We start from the raw sequence: 19,032 nt of genomic DNA on the forward strand, positions 1-19,032 counted from the left end.
CGGAGAACCAGTCGTCTGGAGCAGACAAGGAAGGAATAGGAGGTGGAAATATTCAAGAGATTGGGGAGGGAAGGGAATTTCAAAGTTTAGGATCCTGAAAATGAAAAGGCTGCAAGTGACAAGGCCAAAGGTATGGCCATGTTATGAGGACCTTAAGAAGAATGAAGATGAAGTCTAAGAGCTGAAAAGACTAAGAGACTGTGAGGCCAGAGCATGGAAGGATTCTCAGTGGAAATGCTCAAGTCCTAATTATGCTCGAAAAGGCACACACAAAGAAGGCTGTAAGCCCCAATCAACATGGAAGTCCAGAGGGCATCAGCACCACGAACAAACGGGGAAGGGAGATGTATGTGAAGGGAGGACTGACTTCAGGTGGGAAAGGTTGCCAGGCAGGGCGAGAAACAAGGTCAAGGAGTAGAGAGAATCAGGGGGAGGAGGTGAAGTTGCCCCATTCATGTGGGTGGCAAAGAGGTGAGATCTTTACAGAAAAGCCAGGTTTCAATTATGTAATAAAGAAGTGGGAATATTCAAGGAAAGGAAAAGGTAGAAAGAAGGGGGCAATATCTCTTGTCTATCTGATCAGGCAAGATAATAAAACTATGACAAGAGAAAGGCAAGGCGTGCAAATGGGGCATCCTTTTCTTTCTTTCTTTCTTTCTTTCTTTCTTTCTTTCTTTCTTTCTTTCTTTCCCTCCCTCCCTCCCTCCCTCCCTCCCTCCCTCCCTCCCTCCTTCCTTCCTTCCTTCCTTCCTTCCTTTTTTTGCATTTTTCCAAAGTTAGAAGCGGGGAGGCAGTCAGACAGACTCCCACATGCATCTGACCGGGATCCACCCGGCGTGCCCACCAGGGGGCGATGCTCTGCCCACCTGGGGCACTGCTCCCTTGTGGCCAGAGCCATTCTAACACCTGGGCCAACCCTGCTCCAATGGAGCCTTGGCCGCAGGAGGGGAAGAGAGAGACAGAGAGGAAGGAGAGCGGGAGGGGTGGAGAAGCAGACGGGTGCTTCTCCTGTGTGCCCTGACCAGGAATCGAACCAGGGACTTGCGCACGCCGGGCTTTCACACTGCCGCTGAGCCTACCTGCCAGGGCCGGGGCATTCTTACACACTGGTGGAGGTAACTATAAACCAGCACAACATTTTTTTCCATTTTAAAATCATTTTATTTTTTGATTACAGTTGAAATTATTATATTAGTTTCAGGTGTATACCCCAGGGATTAGACAATACATAACTTACTAAGTGATCCTCCCAATAAATCTCACACCCATCTGACACCTTTGTACTTTATTACAATATTACTGGCTATATATATTCCCTAGGCTGTACTTTCCATCCCTATGACTACACTGTAACAACCAATTTGTACTTCTTACTCCCTTCACCTTTTCCTCCCATCTCCCCAACCCCTCTCCCATCAAGCAACAGCAAAATGCTCTCTGTATCTACGAGTCTGTTTCTCTCTGCTGTTCATTTACTTTGTTTTTTAGTTTCTATTTTTGATAGTCTGTATTTATTGCCATTTTATTGTTCATATTTTTTATTTTTCTCCCCCTTCTTTTTAAAGAAGACCCTTTAATATTTCATATAATACTGGTTTGGTGGTGATGAACTCCCTTAGCTTTTTCTTATCTGGGAAGCTCTTTATCGATCCTTCAGTTCTCAATAAACCAGCACAACTTTGAAAAGACAAGCCACAGACAGGAAGAAAATAACTGCAAAGCATATAACTGACAAATGATTTAAAATCCGAGTACATTAACTTTAAAAAACAATAGGAAAAAGATAAAAAACAAAACAAGGCCCTGGCCGGTTGGCTCAGCGGTAGAGCGTCGGCCTGGTGTGCAGACGACCCGGGTTCGATTCCCGGCCAGGGCACATAGGGGAGGCGCCCATTTGCTTCTCCACCCCTCCGCCGCACTTTCCTCTCTGTCTCTCTCTTCCCCTCCCGCAGCCGGGGCTCCATTGGAGCGAGGATGGCCCGGGCGCTGGGGATGGCTCTGTGGCCTCTGCCTCGGGCGCTGGAGTGGCTCTGGTCGCAACATGGCGACGCCCAGGATGGGCGGAGCGCGCCCCCTGGTGGGCAGAGCGTCGCCCCTGGTGGGCATGCCGGGTGGATCCCGGTCGGGCGCATGCGGGAGTCTGACTGTCTCTCCCCGTTTCCAGCTTCGGAAAAATGGAAAAGAAAAGAAAAAAACAAAAAAAACCCCTGAAAAACAGGTAAAAGAATAAACAGACAATTCAAAGAAAAGGAATCCCAAATATTCAATCACAGGTGAAATCATGCTCAAGGTTTCTGGTAAATCAGAAAAATGCAAATCAAAGCAATGAGATATTATTTCATATTCATCAGATTGGAAAATACTGAGAAATGTGAAGTCACTTAAGTGTTAGCAAAAATTGGGGGAAAGGAAAACCCGTATGCACTGCTGGTATAGCATTATAGAGAGCAACCTGGTATAACGAAGAAAAACAGTGGACATGCACCCCGCTATACGTATCTAATGTACATAAACTCCTGCATGTCCTTGCACAAGGATGTTCATCACAGCATTGTTTTTAATACACAAAAAGCAGAAATACTTTAACCATCTCTCACTATCATATAATGGTGCAACATAGGCCAATTAAATTGAATGGTTTTACACATGCTTACTTTTCAAAAACGACATTGAGTCAAACAATTCAAACTGCAAAAGGCTGCATGCAGGAATGGTGTCACATGTATGAAATTTTGAAATACATAGTACTATACATTCGTTATGGAATTACATGTATATAAAAGAATAAGATAAACATGGTAATACACCAGATCAACTGCAGGAAGAAAAGGATTGGGGAAAGCTTTAGTTCTATCTCATATTAAAAATATTTTTTGGCCCTGGCCAATTGTCTCAGTGTAGAGAGCATCAGCTCAGTGTATGGATGTCCCGGGTTCAATTCCCAGTCAGGCCAACTAAATGGGAGATGATATTTTCAAACAACAGCTCAGATAAAAGCTTAATATACAAAATATACAAAGAATAGACACTTCTCCCAGGAAGAAATACAAATGGCCAATAGATATATGAAAAGATGCTCATCTTCACTAACTATTAGAGAAACGCAAATCAAAACTACAATGAGATACCACCTCACACCTGTTAGATTAGCTATTATCAACAAGACAGGTAATAACAACAAGTGTTGGAGAGGCTGTAGAGAAAAAGGAACCTTCATTCACTGTTGGTGGGAATGTAAAGTAGTACCTCCTTTATGGAAGAAAGTATGGTGGTTCCTCAAAAAATTAAGAATAGAACTACCATATGACCCAGCATTATCTCTACTGGGAATATACCCCCATAACTCAAAAACATTGGTACATAAAAACACAGGCACCCCCATGTTCATCACAGCATTGTTCACAGTGGCCAAGACATGGAAACAACCAAAAAGCCCTTCAATAGAGGATTGGATAAAGAAGATGTGATACATATATACTATGGAATACTACTCAGCCATAAGAAATAATTACATAGGATCATTTATGACAACATGGATGGACCTTGATAACATTATACTGAGTGAAATAAGTAAATCAGAAAAAAACTAAGAATTGTATAATTCCATACACAGGTGGGACACAAAATTGAGACTCATGAACATAGATAAGAGTTCAGTAGTTACCAGGGGAGGGGAAGGGAGGGGAGGAAGGTGGTGGGGGAGGGGAGGGGCACAAAGAAAGCCAAATAAAAGGTGATGGAGGACAATTTGACTTTGAGTGATGAGTATACAATATAATCAAATGTCAAAATCATCTGGAGATGTTTTCTCTGAATCTATGTACTCTAATTGATCAATGTCACCCTGTTAAAATTAATTGTCTAAATAAAAATTTTTAAAAAAAAAATTTTTTTAAAGAAAAGTCAAAAAAGTTAATTTTGCACAAAAGAATAGAAATGGGAAATAAGGGCGAGCTGGTCTGCCAACAGCAGAAGGCTTTCACCTGGAATAATGCAAGAAGTTAGCGAAAAAGAGATATTGTAGACAGAAAAGTAACAATAGCTCTACAAAAATGAGAGAGCGAGCAGGGCAGGGAGGTTTTCACCTGGGGTGAGAATCTTCAGGAACAACACGAAGGCAGCCAGAGAGAGGGGGGAGGTCAGCTGGGGACAGGTATCCCCAACTGAAGGACAGAGTATGAGTCAGAACTACACAGTTCCTAAAATCCACACAAAACATTAATAACAATTCATACTCCATTTCACATTCTGAACCTACCCTGGAGAACAGTTCCTTTTTGTAGCTTCAGGAACAGGAAGCAGACTCGGTTAAACTTCCTGGGGTAAAGCCCATCACAAGAACAGCCTCCAAGGGAGTTAGCTTTTCAGGCCAGACTGTCCCCTCCCCCTCACCCCTCATAAACTTTCAGAAACCCTAAGGAAATGCCAGTCACAACTTAAGTATCTGTGATGAAGAAGGTGACTGAGGCAACAAAAGAAATGGTCTCATGGTGGCCTTGGTCTCGGCTACACAACCAGCAATTCTATTTCTCTAGAATTAGTAAAATAAAGGTTAGGGAAAGTGAGAAAAGAGGGCTGGCAGAGCAAGGTGGTATATCACATGCAAGCCTTGCATACAGGCAAAACTGTGAAACATCTAAAACCTGAAACCAACCCAGAAAGCACTGGCTGTACGGCATATACAAATCGATACAAATGTGTTATCTCCCTTCTGGGCATGGTACCCCCTATTACACAAGCCCCAGAGGGCTGACAGTTGTTAAGAGATCATAGGAAAGTACACCATCTGAGATTCCATGGGCATCTACTGAAAGTAAGCCACTCTTTGTACCTTCAGACTGGGATTCTTGCCCAAGGAGAGCTACCTGCATTTCCACAAGCAGTCAGCATCATCCCAGGCCCCAGAGCCTGAATTTGTCCTGTGTCAGTGAAAAACCACTATAAGTTTTTCTTTACATTAACTGTTAATTGTGCTCATGGCAGCTTTTCCTGTTTTCTAAGATCACTACTACAAAGAGGAAAAGGTAAGTGGCTCAAATTCCCCTCATTCTACCTGCCTCTGACAAGCAAGGATGACAGAGAGCAAGGGACACTTCTGCATTACCTCCCTGTCCTATGGATGTTTCTCATCTTCTGGAAAAGTCACCAGCTCCCAAATAGGCTCTCCCTCTGGGTCACTATAATCCCATGATTTGCTTGTGATATAGCGCCATTCAGCATTTTCCCAGGACTGGTATTATCTAGACACGATGATGGTCATTTCCAGATCAGAAGCAGTCACCCAGATAAAGCAAAGCGCAATCCCGGCTTGGCATTTATGACCCAAGAGATAGAAGAGTGGGGAGGAGTACATGGGACTTGTTCACCGGATCTCTCCACACTAAGTCAGCCTCCCATCTGTAAGCGAACGAAAAGTCCAATGTCTGGTACTTCAAAGGGAATGAAACACTTGGTCAGTCTCCTTCCTTCCCAGGACTATTTTAACAATTAAACAAAATCTGAAATTAGTTTTAAAGATTTTATTTATTGATTTTACAGGGAGAGGAGTGGAGGGAGCAAGAAGCATCACCTCATAGTTGCTTCACTTTAGCTATTCATTGCTTGCTTGAAGTATGTGACTTGACCGGCCAAGCCCAGGGTTTCGAACCAGCAACTTCAGTATTCCAGCTCGATGCTCTATCCACTGCACCATCACAGGCCAGGCCAGTCCATAATATTTTAATCTTAATACAGGCAAGAACACAAGTTACAGGGCTCTGACTTTCTCCTAGAAAGTTAGTCCTTCCATTGGTTTTCCAAAGCCTGTGGATCTGCCCTTAGCTGGAAATACAGATTATGGAGTAGAGCACATAGAACTCAGGATTTCAGAATTGACTGCTGTACAACTCTTACAAACTCCCAACTAAAAAAAAAGTGATATTTAAAGAAGATCATCTATAGGGGATTGGATAAAGATGGAATACTACTCAGCCATAAGAAATGATGATATATCCTCGTTTACAACAACATGAATGGACCTGGAGTATATTATGCTAAGTGAAATAACTAAACCAGAAAAAACTAAGAACTATATGATTTCACACATAAGTAGAATGTAAAACGGAGACTCATGGAAATAGACAAAAGTGAAGTGGTTATCAGATGGGGTGTTGGGAGGAGGGGAGTAAAGAGGGACAAAAATACGGTGGCCGACAAAGATGTGATTTTGGGTGATGGGCACACAATGCAATGAACAGTTCAAATGCTATAGAGATGTTCACCTGAAACCTATGTGTTCTTGTGGACCAATGTCACCCCATTTAATTTAATTTCTAAATATAAATAAATAAATCCATCTAAGGGGTGTGATGACTCTACATGCTCCCGGGTATTTTCAGCTCTATTTTTCTATCAGGACACTAGAAAGTTATATAGACACACCATTAGCTCAGCTCCTTACAGGGTGGTTTTCACTGAGTTGCAATTTCATGTAATACATTTGTACTTTATTCGTAGTCACCACAAGAGAGCTACAGGAAATCTAAATCTCATGAGCATTTGCTGTAAAATATAGTAAAGAAATGTCCTGGTTGTAAAAACAAGAAAAAAAAATATATAACTCTTGATTAAAAAGTGGTAGATTATTATCTACTATATAATTCAACATATCCAACAAAGATATACATATAAGAAATCTCATTAAAATATAAAACTGACAAACAAAATTTGTCAGCCTTGAGAAAATAGTATGTTTTCTTCTGCCTAAAGGTAAGGCATCAGAAGGTCGGTTTCCACGACTACCAAGGAACACAAAGTCCAAGGCCATTCATAGAAGCCACCTTAATTAACCAGATCAGGACACTCGCATGCTCTTCTTGTCTTTGGTGTTGATGATCTGTTTCTATGTTATTAACATGATTACGGCCTCTCTTTGCCAGTTACTACTGTGTGCCAAGCATTGTTCCCAGGTGTTAATTATGTTAATTCATTTAATACTCTAAAACTATCATATGAGGTAAATGCTAGCAATTCTATTTTACCAAATAAGAAAACTAAAACCAAAGGTCATACAGCTAGTAAAAGGAGAAGCCAGAATCCAAACTATGTCAGACTTTGAACTTCCTACTGCTACTAAGTACAGAAAGATGCTGTCTTTATTATGTCTTCTGTAGCCAGCCACCTCAGTTCCTCGTCTGAAAGGATAGAATATAAAACCTATGAAATAATGTATGTAAAAATATTTTATATGTTGTAAGTTATTATTCATGTATAAATTACTATCATTATCCTCCAGGAAGAGATGCATAAAAAGCAGAGCTGACATTTTTTTCCCTTTTTTGTTGAATTTATAGGGATGATGCTGGTTAACAAAATCATACAGGTTTCAAGTGCACAATTCTATAACACATCATCTGTACACTGTGTTGTGTGTTCACCCCCTAGTCGAGTCTCCATCCATCACCATTTATCCCGCCCATCTTCCTACACCTCCTCCCCCCAGCAATCACCAAACTGTCGTCTGTGTCCATGAGAGCTGACATTTCTGCTTACATGCACACACACACCAGCAAAGTCAGCAGGAAATGCACTCCAAACACAGCCTCACAGAAACACTTTTCTCTCAACATTAAACCTCATAAAACCATGTAAGTCTATGGGTCAGTCACTCCCTTTAACATAAATGTTTGGCAAGATAGTGAGAAATCATCCCACTTCCAGACTCTACTGGGCACGGCTTGTTTTGCTTTAGAATCAAGGAGATGCTGGTGTTAAGCCAGGTTGGCCTTCTTTTCTCCCAACTCCCCTTTAACCTCTTCTCCTTCGGTGATAATCATCCTAGAAGTATTATTAGAGAGATGTCACAGGAGGAGGGATTTTCATTTTAAGTTTTCACTTCTGGCTCCTCCACAAATCCACGTCTTTAGCTCAAAGTTCTTCAGAACTTTGAAACCTACAATATGTTTCTTTCCTATAGGTTTGATGACAATGACCCAGGAGAGAGCTGGGAGAGAGGGAAAAAAGAGGAAGGGAGGGAGGAAGGGAAGGAGGGAGGGAGATACCCTTCCTCTCTCTAAACTCAATTTTTAAAAAAAGCAAGCAGGGACTCACTTGCCAATTCCCCTAACATTGGCACTACTTAGGTGATCAAGTGTGTCTCCTCTAGAGGGCTCCTGCTTCAACCCCACCCGCATATCACAATTCTTTTCCTGTCCTGTATTAATCAGCTTCCCCATTAGTTTCTTCCCACCCCAACCAGTGCGCAGCAATGTCTACTCAAACACAACAGGCTTAAAAGCTGTTGAAAGTGCTCGGTGTTTTCCTCACCTTGCCTGCTCCCACCAGTGCTGCAGCTCTGCTATACAGCAACCACCCACATCTTCACTCCTCACAGGTGCACACACCACACCATCTCCTCCTAACATACATCAGGCTCTCCCTGACAGCTCTCTCTTCGTCCTGGCAACTCTAATACCTACATGGAGGGATTCATTCAAAACTCTTGTCTCACGACTGACACCCTGACTTCAATGTTACTTTAGTCACCCATACCTATGAACAAACTCTGCGCTGTCATTGCCTGAGACTACGTATCTCAATCTTGTCCTAAAAAACCCTACCCCCTGACCACAGTTTCCCTTCCTAGCTCTTGACCTTTTTACTACCCAACAGCTGCTCTTTGACCTTGCTCAAGTCTCTCTTTCCTAGTTTACATCAGCCACCACCTATCTGTCCTTCCAGGCAAGGATCCATGATCCAACACCCCCCCCAAATCCCTAGCCCCTTTCTCCTTCACCTAGACCTACGTGTAAAGCCCACATTCTGGAGCAGCTCAATCATCAGTCTACTCCATTCCCAGTGAAAGCAGCTAAAAATTGCTGATCAGAAATCAACACATCTAAAACATGTCTGAAGACCTTTTGGAGATACATTCCTGAAGTATTTATGGATAAAATGGTATAATTTTTTTTTTTTTTTTGCTTCCAAAAATGCAGTGGACAAAAAGGGGTATGGACAAGGATGAAGATGAAACAAGCTAGTCCATGTGTTGAAACAGCTGAGGCTGGATGATGGATATATGGGTGTTCATCTTCTATTCTGTATAATTTTGTGTATGTTTGCCATCTTCCATAGTAGTTTAAAAAAAAATGAAACCACTTAAGTGAAAGATTAATGGGGAGAGTGCCAAAGGTCACCCACAGATGATCTGCTAGTTATAAAATGAAAACTATAATTTAACAATAAAGAAATTTGGCTGGCCCTACCTTAAGTAGTGACCAAACTTAGCATCAATGATAGTGGGAAAACCAGACATTATGTGCCTCTGATCTGCTGCATCAGAAAGGGCTTTTTTTCCCCTTAAAACTTTTATATCTAAATCTAATCAAGCCTATATCTAATTTGTAGTTTACAGAAAATACAAAAGAGGAAGAAGCTAAACAATATTCAATATTCCAAAGAAACAATCAATCTACATGGCAAATAAATTTACGTTGAAAATTTTAAGAAAAAAGGAATGCCTAAAACCGAATCCATCATTTCCCACTTCACCCCTAACAAACACTTTCCCCTCCTGTACTTTTTCCACAAAGTCACCCCAGTTTCTACAGGTTGTCCCAGACGTGTCGTTCTCCTTACTCTGGTTCAATCTGTCGTCAAGCCCTACAAATTTCACTTCCTTAAGGTTTCATGTTCACCTCCTCCGTTCCCCTGCCACTCTTCCCTCAGATTTTAGTATCGACAGCTTGACTCACTGCAATCAACTTAAAACCCATCTTCCTGTTTCTACTTTTACTTTCTTCAGATCTGCTCTCTATACTTTAGCCAGAGTAACCTTGCAGATTAAATCAGGTAACACCAGGGCTCAAATCCTTCTAGCCGCTCCTGTGCCCACAGCAGTGCTTCCCAAAATGTGAGAAGGGACTGCATGACAGGCACTCGACATCATGTCACACAGCATTCAATGGCATGAAGTCACAAGGTGACTGAGTCATTCATTTTTTACTTCTCACTAGATTATGCAGAAAGTCTACATTTGCTGCTGTCTTTAATACTGGATAATCTCTTAAGAGACAGAAGACTTTCATAGGTAGCTAAAATTTTAAAATGCTTTTTTGTTTTCATTATAATTACTTTAAAAGTTATTTTCTGTGTATAGTAAATCATATTGATTTTGCACTTTAAGAAAGCGTGATAACGTTTCCTTTTTTTTTTTTTTTTTTTTTTTTTTCATTTTTCTGAAGCTGGAAACAGGGAAAGACAGTCAGACAGACTCCCGCATGCGCCCGACCGGGATCCACCCGGCACGCCCACCATGGGGCGGCGCTCTCCCCACCAGGGGGCGATGCTCTGCCCATCCTGGGCGTCGCCATGTTGCGACCAGAGCCACTCTAGCGCCTGGGGCAGAGGCCACAGAGCCATCCCCAGCGCCCGGGCCATCTTTGCTCCGATGGAGCCTTGGCTGCGGGAGGGGAAGAGAGAGACAGAGAGGGAAAGCGCGGCGGAGGGGTGGAGAAGCAAATGGGCGCTTCTCCTGTGTGCCCTGGCCGGGAATCGAACCCGGGTCCTCCGCACGCTAGGCCGACGCTCTACCACTGAGCCAACCGGCCAGGGCCTAACATTTCCTTTTAAAGTAAATTTAAGAGTGAAAGTAAGCTGATTTAAACATCATGTAAATAACAGTTCAGGTAGTAAGAGGCCATGGTGATTTGTGAAGATGGTAAGCAATGAATTAAATCTGGGGAAAACAGCCCAGTGGCATCAAATTCAAGTTTCTCTGTACAAATGTGGTAATTTCAAAATAAGTTGATGTTTTTCTCCTTGAACCAGACAACCCCTGTAACTACCTCAAGGAACAGAAGGCTCTTGACTTCCAAGATGAGGTTAGATCAAGGCAATGCCCCCTCTGCCAGGCTCTCAAAGGCACACTGGCTTTCAGGTTCTGAGCCACCTGGTAAGAAATCTAACTACCCCTGGGGCCACCAGGCTGGAGGGACCACAGGGAGTAATGATGGGGATGGGGTGGAGAGAAAGCGATAGAGCTGAGCCCCCACCCCCACCCCCCACCTTCTTTTCCCAGTTCAGACTTCGGCTGAGTCCAGCCCCAGCCCCAGCCCTGACTAAAGCTACATGAGAAGACTCCAAGCAAGAGCAAGACGCCCCAAACCATGAGAAATAATAATACACTTATTGTTGTTTAAGCTTCCACCATGTGTACGGATGGTGTGGTATGCAGAACAGCGGTCACCACAGCCCTGACACCGGCCTCTGCAGTCTCATCTCAACACTGCTCACTGCACTGCTGCATACAGCACAGCGACAAACGGGCTGAGTGCGCCTAACTCTGCCCACCTGCTGCACTCCTGTCTTTGCACATGCTGATCCCTCTACCCGGAGTGCCCCTCCTTGCCTTGTCCACTTGGAAAGTAACTATTCATGCCCTAGTTGGACAGCTGTCAGTTAGTGTCATCCCTAACCATAGAGGCTGCCAGTTCAATCCCCGGTCAGGCCAGGCCACAGACAGGAACAGATCGGTCTCTCTCTTTTTCTCTCTCTCTCAACCTCTCCCCCTCCCCAGCCTAAAATCACTGAATAAAACAATTTTTAAATAACTATTCATAGTCGTCGAAAGGTCCAACTTTAAAAAAAAATCTATTCCTCTTTCAAAATCTGAACCAGCACCGTGTCCTGTGTGAAACCTCCTCTTTTCCACTCTTCCCACCAGCGACTGAATTAATCCTGTTCTCCCAGACCGCCTATACAGAGGCATAAATCACACACTACAAAATACTCACCCTTTATATGTCTTGTCCACTACACTATTAATTCTTCAGGGCAGCAATTATATTTCTGTCTACAGCTGGTTCTATAAGGGGCCTAATGAATGCTTGCTGATCTGAAGGAGTTTCTCCTTCTGTTTCCTTATTTAGCCTATATCTGCTTTTAAAAAACCATTTTGGTTTAAACTCGGAGCTGACAGGGACAGGAAGAATGTCGGGTCAATGCTACTTGCCTCAGCCTCTCAAACCCTAACTTTGGGTTCCAGGACTTGACTTAATCTGACCCTTGAATAATGCTTTCTCTTTCGGGTTCACAATCCTTAGGAGCAGCAACCCTCGGTTGACCCAGCATTAAAAGCTGACTTTTTAAATACTATTAGGGGGACCTACTAGTTCAATATCTGGGACATAAGCTTCAATAAATATTATTTCTCTTCCTTCTCTCACTTCAAACTTCTTCCTTGATCTATCTTCTAAACAGATTAATAAATTTCTTCCCACTTCTTCCCTTCCCCAGAATCCCACCTTCCTGGGCCTTACTACCCACCCCATCAGACGGTGGTCTCGACTCTCCTCCGCACCAAACCATGCATCTTTAACACACAAATGCCTCCCTGCTCCCACTGCGTCAAACCTTGTATAATCTGAAAGAGAGGCTTTGATGTCACAATATCCAGGTCTAGTGTGTCAAAGTGAAATTTTTCAGAAGAGGATTGATGCAATGCTCCCTAAATATTAAGAAAAGGAATCTGGCTGTACTGTATAATATTGACAGCAAGCAAGCAAGCAAAAAAGAAACAGGATGGGGACAGAGATGTGGGCGCAATTTCTCGATCCGCCTCTCTCACTAAAGGCTTTTCTGGTAAACTGAGTCAGAAATGTTCCTCTACAAATGGTTACGGTACATACTAAGTAAGAAGTATAACTAGAGTTTGAATATAGATAGCCTCATTCACTGAAAGCACTAAAGTGGACTTTACAAATTTTGTGTAAAGAGCAGATTAATAGGAAAAAGTTTCTTTGGGGTTTTTATCAAGTACAAACTTATAGTTTAAATGGAAAAACTGAAACCATAAAAACATGGAAGTATTTTTATAATTCTGATGAGTGAAGAAAAATTTTCAAATTATGACATGGGGGTTGAGGGAGCCATGATTTTCAATATCCTATATTTGCCTACATAAAAGTTTAAAACATGTGAAAAGGGAACAATTAGCATAAACAAAGTAAAAAATTAAAAAGAAACAAACTGGAGGTAAAAATATCAATGAACCATAAGGCAGACAATGCTAATGTAATATCTACACAAAAGTCCTTATAAACCCTATGAGAAAAAAAATAACAGAAAAAATGAACAAAGGCCCTGGCCGGTTAGCTCAGTGGTAGAGCGTCAGCCTGGCGTGCAGGAGTCCTGGGTTTGATTCCAGGCCAGGGCACACAGGAGAAGCACCCATCTGCTTCTCCACCCCTCCCCCTCTCCTTCCTCTCTGTCTCTCTCCTCCCCTCCCACAGCCAAGGCTCCATTGGAGCAAAGTTTGCCTGGGCACTGGGGATGGCTCCATGGCCTCTGCCTCAGGCGCTAGAATGGCTCTGGTTGCAGCAGAGCGAAGCCCCGGATGGGCATAGCATCGCCCCCTGGTGGGCATGCCGGGTGGATCCCGGTCAGGCGCATGCAGGAGTCTTGTCTGACTGTTTCCCCATTTCCAACTTCAGAAAAATACAAAAAAAAAAAAAAAAAAAAAAAAGAACAAAATATTTGAACAGAAAATTCACATAAAAATAAGCACAACTTCCAGTGAGCGTGAAGGGTATTCAGTTTTAGTAATAATTAAAGAAATCCTGTTACATTAAACAATAATAAATCCTTTCTCATCTATCAGATTGGCAAAGATGAATGGCACCCACATCGCCAAGGGTGTGGTGAAAAGAGGCACCTTTATATACTGTTGATAATAAGTAAATTGATGCAACTTCTTTGGAAAGCAGTCTAGCAATATTTATTAACATTTTAAATGAGCCTAACACCCTTTGATCAGCAAATCTTCCCTTCTAGGAATTCTGCCTAAGGTCATACAAGGGCAAAGCCAGCTGTATACTGCTGTTTATTGTAGTATTGTTTCTAAAATAAAAAAAAAAAATTGGAAACAACTCAAATGTCTATCAATAAAGCTTAATTAAAATATGATACATCCACCTGAAGAAACACAATGCTGCCCTTAAAAATAATGTGCTGACACGGAAAAGTAGCCTAGGTAAACTACTAAGTGAAAACTTTTCAGGAGAATAGAACCATTTTTAAAGTGGTAAAATACACAAAAAGTTTGCCATTTTAAGCACTTTTATGTTTATAATTCAGTGGCATTCACAATGTTGTGCAATCATCACCACTATTTTCAAAACCTTTTCATCATCCCAAAACAGAAACTCTATGACCGTTGCTCAATAAGTCCCCATTCTTCTCTCTCCCTAAACTCCTAGTAACCTCTAATCTACTTTCTGTCTCTATGAATTTGGCTATTATAGGTATTTCAAATAAGCAGAATCACACAATATTTGTCCTTTTGTGTCTGGCTTATTTCACGTAACACGATCATTTCCGGGTTCATCCACATTGTAGCACATGTGAGAACTTCACCCCTTTTTACGGCTGCATAATCCCGGTATAGACCACGTTTTGTTTATTCGTTCATCTGTAAATGAACACGTGGCTTGTTTCTACCTTTTGGCTACTGAGAATAATTCTGCTATGAACATTGGCATACAAGTATCTGAGCCCCTGTTTTCAATTATTCTGGGTTTACACCTAGATAAGTGGAATTGCTGAACCATATGGCAAGTTTTAGCTTTTTGAGAAACCAAAAAAATTTGGTTCCACAACAGCTGCACCATCTACATTTCCACTGGCAATGTATGAGGGTTCTAATTTCTTCACATCCTCATCAACACTTTTATTTTTCATTTTTTCATCAGAGGATAATCTTCTTTTCTTCAAAAAAAAATATATATATATAATCAGTGTAGAAAATAAATTATCTATTGTTCCACAATTCTTAACAATGACTACAATTCTGGGGCATGGGTTTATAGGAGAGGCTTGTATTCTGACAATATTTTTCCATTTTGTAAACATTTTTAAAACAAATGTATTGCTTTTTGTTATTAAAACAAAAGAAAGAAAGAAAGAAAGAAAGAAAGAAAGAAAGAAAGAAAGAAAGAAGAAAAGAAAAGAATCTAAAATAAAAATTTACCCCAGACCGTTTCCTGAGTGCTGGCTAATCTGAAATTGTTAACACATTACAGTTTGTGCATTATGCAAACAGCAAGGCCCTGAATCAGCAGATGTGAAAAGACCTGAGCCTTGGTCCTGGCTTTGCCACCTTGGGCACTCAGTTTTCTCACCTCTAAATGCTGAGGAACATTGGACTGGATCGGAGTTCCCAACCACTATGCCAAGAATGGGTTACAGCTGTGCAGACAGTGACTGCTTCCAGCCCTGGGTCAGCACTGGGGCTCAGTCCGACCAGTAGCCTCTGCCTTACTAAAATGATCCCTTTCCGTGTGTGCAGGGATATGAAAAAAGATTGGGCAGTGAGTGCTAGGGCAGGTAACCTTTCCTATCCCTTCCCTCACCAAAACAGAATTCTACAATTGTGCTGAACTAACCAGGGATGCTGAAGAAGAGGCTAGAGAGCCTTAGGGAAAATCCAAACATTACAGACCCAGAGGAGAAATGAAGATCCTCTTTCCCCAAGGAGAGAAGCAAGCACAGACAAGGACTCAAGAAATGCCAATGTTAAGAAAGTCAGCTTATATTTACTAACTCAAGTGTGTCACCTGAAGCCACAGGTCCTGAAGTCAACAGCAAGGCGCAGTGCCTGGAGCCATGCTGCTCCAGGAGAAGCATCCCCAGATTCCCTGCTGGGCAGCAGACTAGCAGAAAACCTGCCTCCATGGGAAGAGGCACTGAGGCCTGGATCAGTGAAAGCCCAGCAAAATCCTCTCTTCCAGGTGTCCTCAGCCTGTCAGTTGCCAGCACTGGACTTTGCCCTTGAAATTGAACTCCGGAGCTAAAGAGATAATCTCCCAGGCATGTCTTGTGTAAACCTGGCTAATCAACAGAACACACTATGCTGAGCCTGCCTGCTGTCCCAGAATATGTCTGCCAACCAGAAGGTTGTGCTGAAGGAAAGGGGGAGGGCGCGAAGGGGGCTTATCCTGGCATAACAGAATCAAGTGTCCAGATGGGCATGTTTTAAAAATCAGTCAAGCAGCTGTTTAGAGATAAGCACACAGTTGGAAGCCTCATCCAGAAGTGATATGGGTATCATGAGAGTCACTGTGACTTGGGGGCAGTTCTGTTGAGGTTACAAGGTAGGCCACCCTAGAAATGCTCAAGTACAGTATAGACATGAAACTCTAGGTTAATGAAAGAAGGCATACCAATTAGTATCTGGCCCTCACACCCTCATTTGAACCTGAGCAAGCCTCTTAAGTGGCAGTTCCCAACCTGTAACAGCAGTAGGCGCTTTTCGAAGCTTGTTAAAATGCAAGTTCTCAGGCCCCGTTTCAGAACTACTGAATTGGAAACAAGCTCTCTAGGTGAGTTTGGAGCACATTCAAGTCTGCAAACTGCCACTGGCCGGCTCCAGAGAGCTCCATAACCTGAACTTCAGACCACCAGACTTCCCTTAAGTTTAAGGGACTGGAATAACAACTCTTAGTTACCCCAATAAGATAAACAAGTTTCCTCCCACTCCAATTCTATCTTCTGCATGGTCACATAAGTTTTTTCTACCAACCAAATTCAACTGTGTTCCTTTTCTGCTTTCAGAAGAACAACCATCCCCCAATTCCTAGAACCTTTAAGCCCTTCAAGATCTGACCTTGACCAGTCACTTCAGCCTCAGCCCCTAACTCACCTGTGTGTCCCCACTCATGGCGGGTGACCATCTATAGCCCGCTAAGTGAATCAGTGCTAAAAAAAACACTAAGGAATCTTTCCTAACCACGTATCTTTCCCTCTAGTAGCAAAGTAGGTACTAAAACAGACAGGCATAGGGAAGAAGGGAAAGGATAACCTACGACTTACAAAAGAAATTCTGTGTGTCAGGAATCTGTGCGAAATCTAAAATTCAATCTCACTCTGCTATCCCTGTCACAAACTATTCACCCAAACAGGCTGACTGGGCGGGACACAGATTTCAGGAACACCAAGGAATGAGCATTTATAAACAACCTATGCGTTTTTATTTTGGAATCCTAACTCTTAATTTATAGAATTCAAACAGGATCAGCCCATTGAAAAAGAAGTATCCACCAATGGAAATTAGTCGACGTTCCATTCCCAGCCAGTGAAAAGTTGTGTGTGGCCTGATACATTTCTTTCCTCAAACATTTCCAACAAACTTGGAAACTCTAAAAGAGGCCTGTAAAGCTGGAAATCAGAGTTTATTTATAAATGGTGGTTTACTGACAGAAAAATTTTCCAAAAAACAAATTCCATCTTCTTACCTAAATAGGAAGAATTATAATCTAAGATATCTAACAACTTATGGAGTATTAACAAGAACAATCATCACTCTTTCTGCCCAGCTAAAGAGAAGTGATTCCGGCTAACTGGTTTCAGGTCCTGCTGCACACAGCAGTCCTCCTGTGTTTGATACGGGCTGGCATTCCCAATATTTAACCAGGTACTCCTTTCAGAGAAAGCTGAAAAAAACTCATGCAACTCCACAAATATCCAAAAGCCACCCCAGCTTCCAAAAGAGAGAAAGGAGAACATGGCAGGAAAAAATGGTCCTTAACTACCTTAGGCAGACATCAGAGTGGAGGTGTGCAAACAGCACATCCTTTGGGGTTGCACAGACTTAAGACTTAGATGAGTGTCTCCTCTGTAGGCATCAGAACATCAACAAATTCACTCACAGACTGGTGTGAGACTTCACTAAAGTGATGCAAGTGAAAATGCCTAGTGTAACACACCGCCTAGAATAAAGTAAGCATTCTACTCACGACACACCACTAACTTCAAATCTACAAAAATTTTAAAAACATATATTTGCTTGATCCCAAGAAACAGCAGAACTGAATATTTATTCAACTTCCCTTACTGATTGGCTGTGTGCCTATCCCCATTCCAGATCCTTTCTATTTGCCCATGTTTTTTTCTTGAGTCTTCTCAGACAATCAAATTCGATGCTCCTCTCAGCCAACCATGGCCAAAGGCTCTGCCTGAACTATCCTCTACCAGCATCTCATACCCTACACCCAGGAGCTCCCTGTATTCTAATGACGATGACTTTCTGTTCTTCCAATATGCCAAGCTCCTGTTCCCACTTTAAGGGCTTTGCTGTTTCCTCTTCCAGGAGTGTACCTCCCCCAAAGCTATATAGTCATGGGTCCTTCTTGTCCTTGAACTTGCAGCTCAAATGTCATATTCTCAGAGAGGCCATCTCTAGCTCTTCTTTTGAGAACAGTTTTCAAGTTCCTGTGGCTCTCTGTCACGTCACCATTTCCTCCCTAGCTCACATCCACAATCTTTATCTCATTTATTACTGACTTGTTTACTTGTTTACAAACTGCTCCCCACTATACTTTAAGCTCCATGCTACAATGGCCCTGCTGTCTCAGTTATCTCTACAGTCCCAGCATTTACAACAGTGCCTAGAACAAAATGGACACTCAAAAGATAGGTGTCCATGAATAAATAAATTCAGTTTCTAAATGAGAGAGGCAGAATTGGATAGCCCCCACCCCCCTTATTTCTCCAACTAACTGGTGGCAGCAGAAAATGGGATCTCAGGGAAAGAATGTATTATAAAATTCAGAAAAAGAAAAAAGGCTGAGGAAAAATAAATCCCTGGGGAACAGAGAAAGTTAAAGTACCCCAACTCTCCCCCTGACAAAATGTTACCTCTCTCAGGGGCTGGGAGGGTGTCCGTGGCAGGCCCCACGGCGTTCTTTGCCTCACAGATTTTTCTTATTGTGGCAAAATACGTATCATTCCACGGTTTCCCCTTCAGTGTCTACAGCTTCCCAGGACTCAACTTCTCCCAGCAAAGCTATGTAGACATCTGACCCTGGGTGTTTTTCAGGTAAAAAGAAGTCTGAATATCACTGGTTTTGAAACCCATGTGGGTTTACCAAACAGATGTGCATTTTGAGGTTGAAAGGAAAAAAAAAAAGCTGTTTTATTTTCATTGAATGAGATTTAAATAAAACAATAATTCTGGTTGTTACTCAATGTTGTCTTTTTAACTTGATCCCTGCCACTTCC

At 42.2% G+C, this 19,032-nt stretch overlaps 1 protein-coding gene across 5 annotated transcripts in view; it reads right to left on the reverse strand.

Moving 5' to 3' along the window:
- Window positions 1–19,032, reverse strand: part of DENND2B (DENN domain containing 2B) — a 180,070-nt gene that overhangs the window by 96,181 nt on the left and 64,857 nt on the right. Inside the window, exon 1 of one of the 5 annotated variants that reach the window (XM_066250900.1) lies at window positions 15,591–15,803. The exons of the other annotated variants lie outside the window; for them this stretch is intronic. The gene's annotated coding sequence lies outside the window, so the exon portion shown is untranslated. Of the gene's footprint in view, window positions 1–15,590; window positions 15,804–19,032 lie in introns of those variants that run through there. 5 annotated transcript variants of the gene reach the window in all.

This window comes from Saccopteryx bilineata, chromosome 1 (assembly GCF_036850765.1).
Source record: "Saccopteryx bilineata isolate mSacBil1 chromosome 1, mSacBil1_pri_phased_curated, whole genome shotgun sequence".
NCBI classification, from domain to species: Eukaryota; Metazoa; Chordata; class Mammalia; order Chiroptera; family Emballonuridae; genus Saccopteryx; species Saccopteryx bilineata.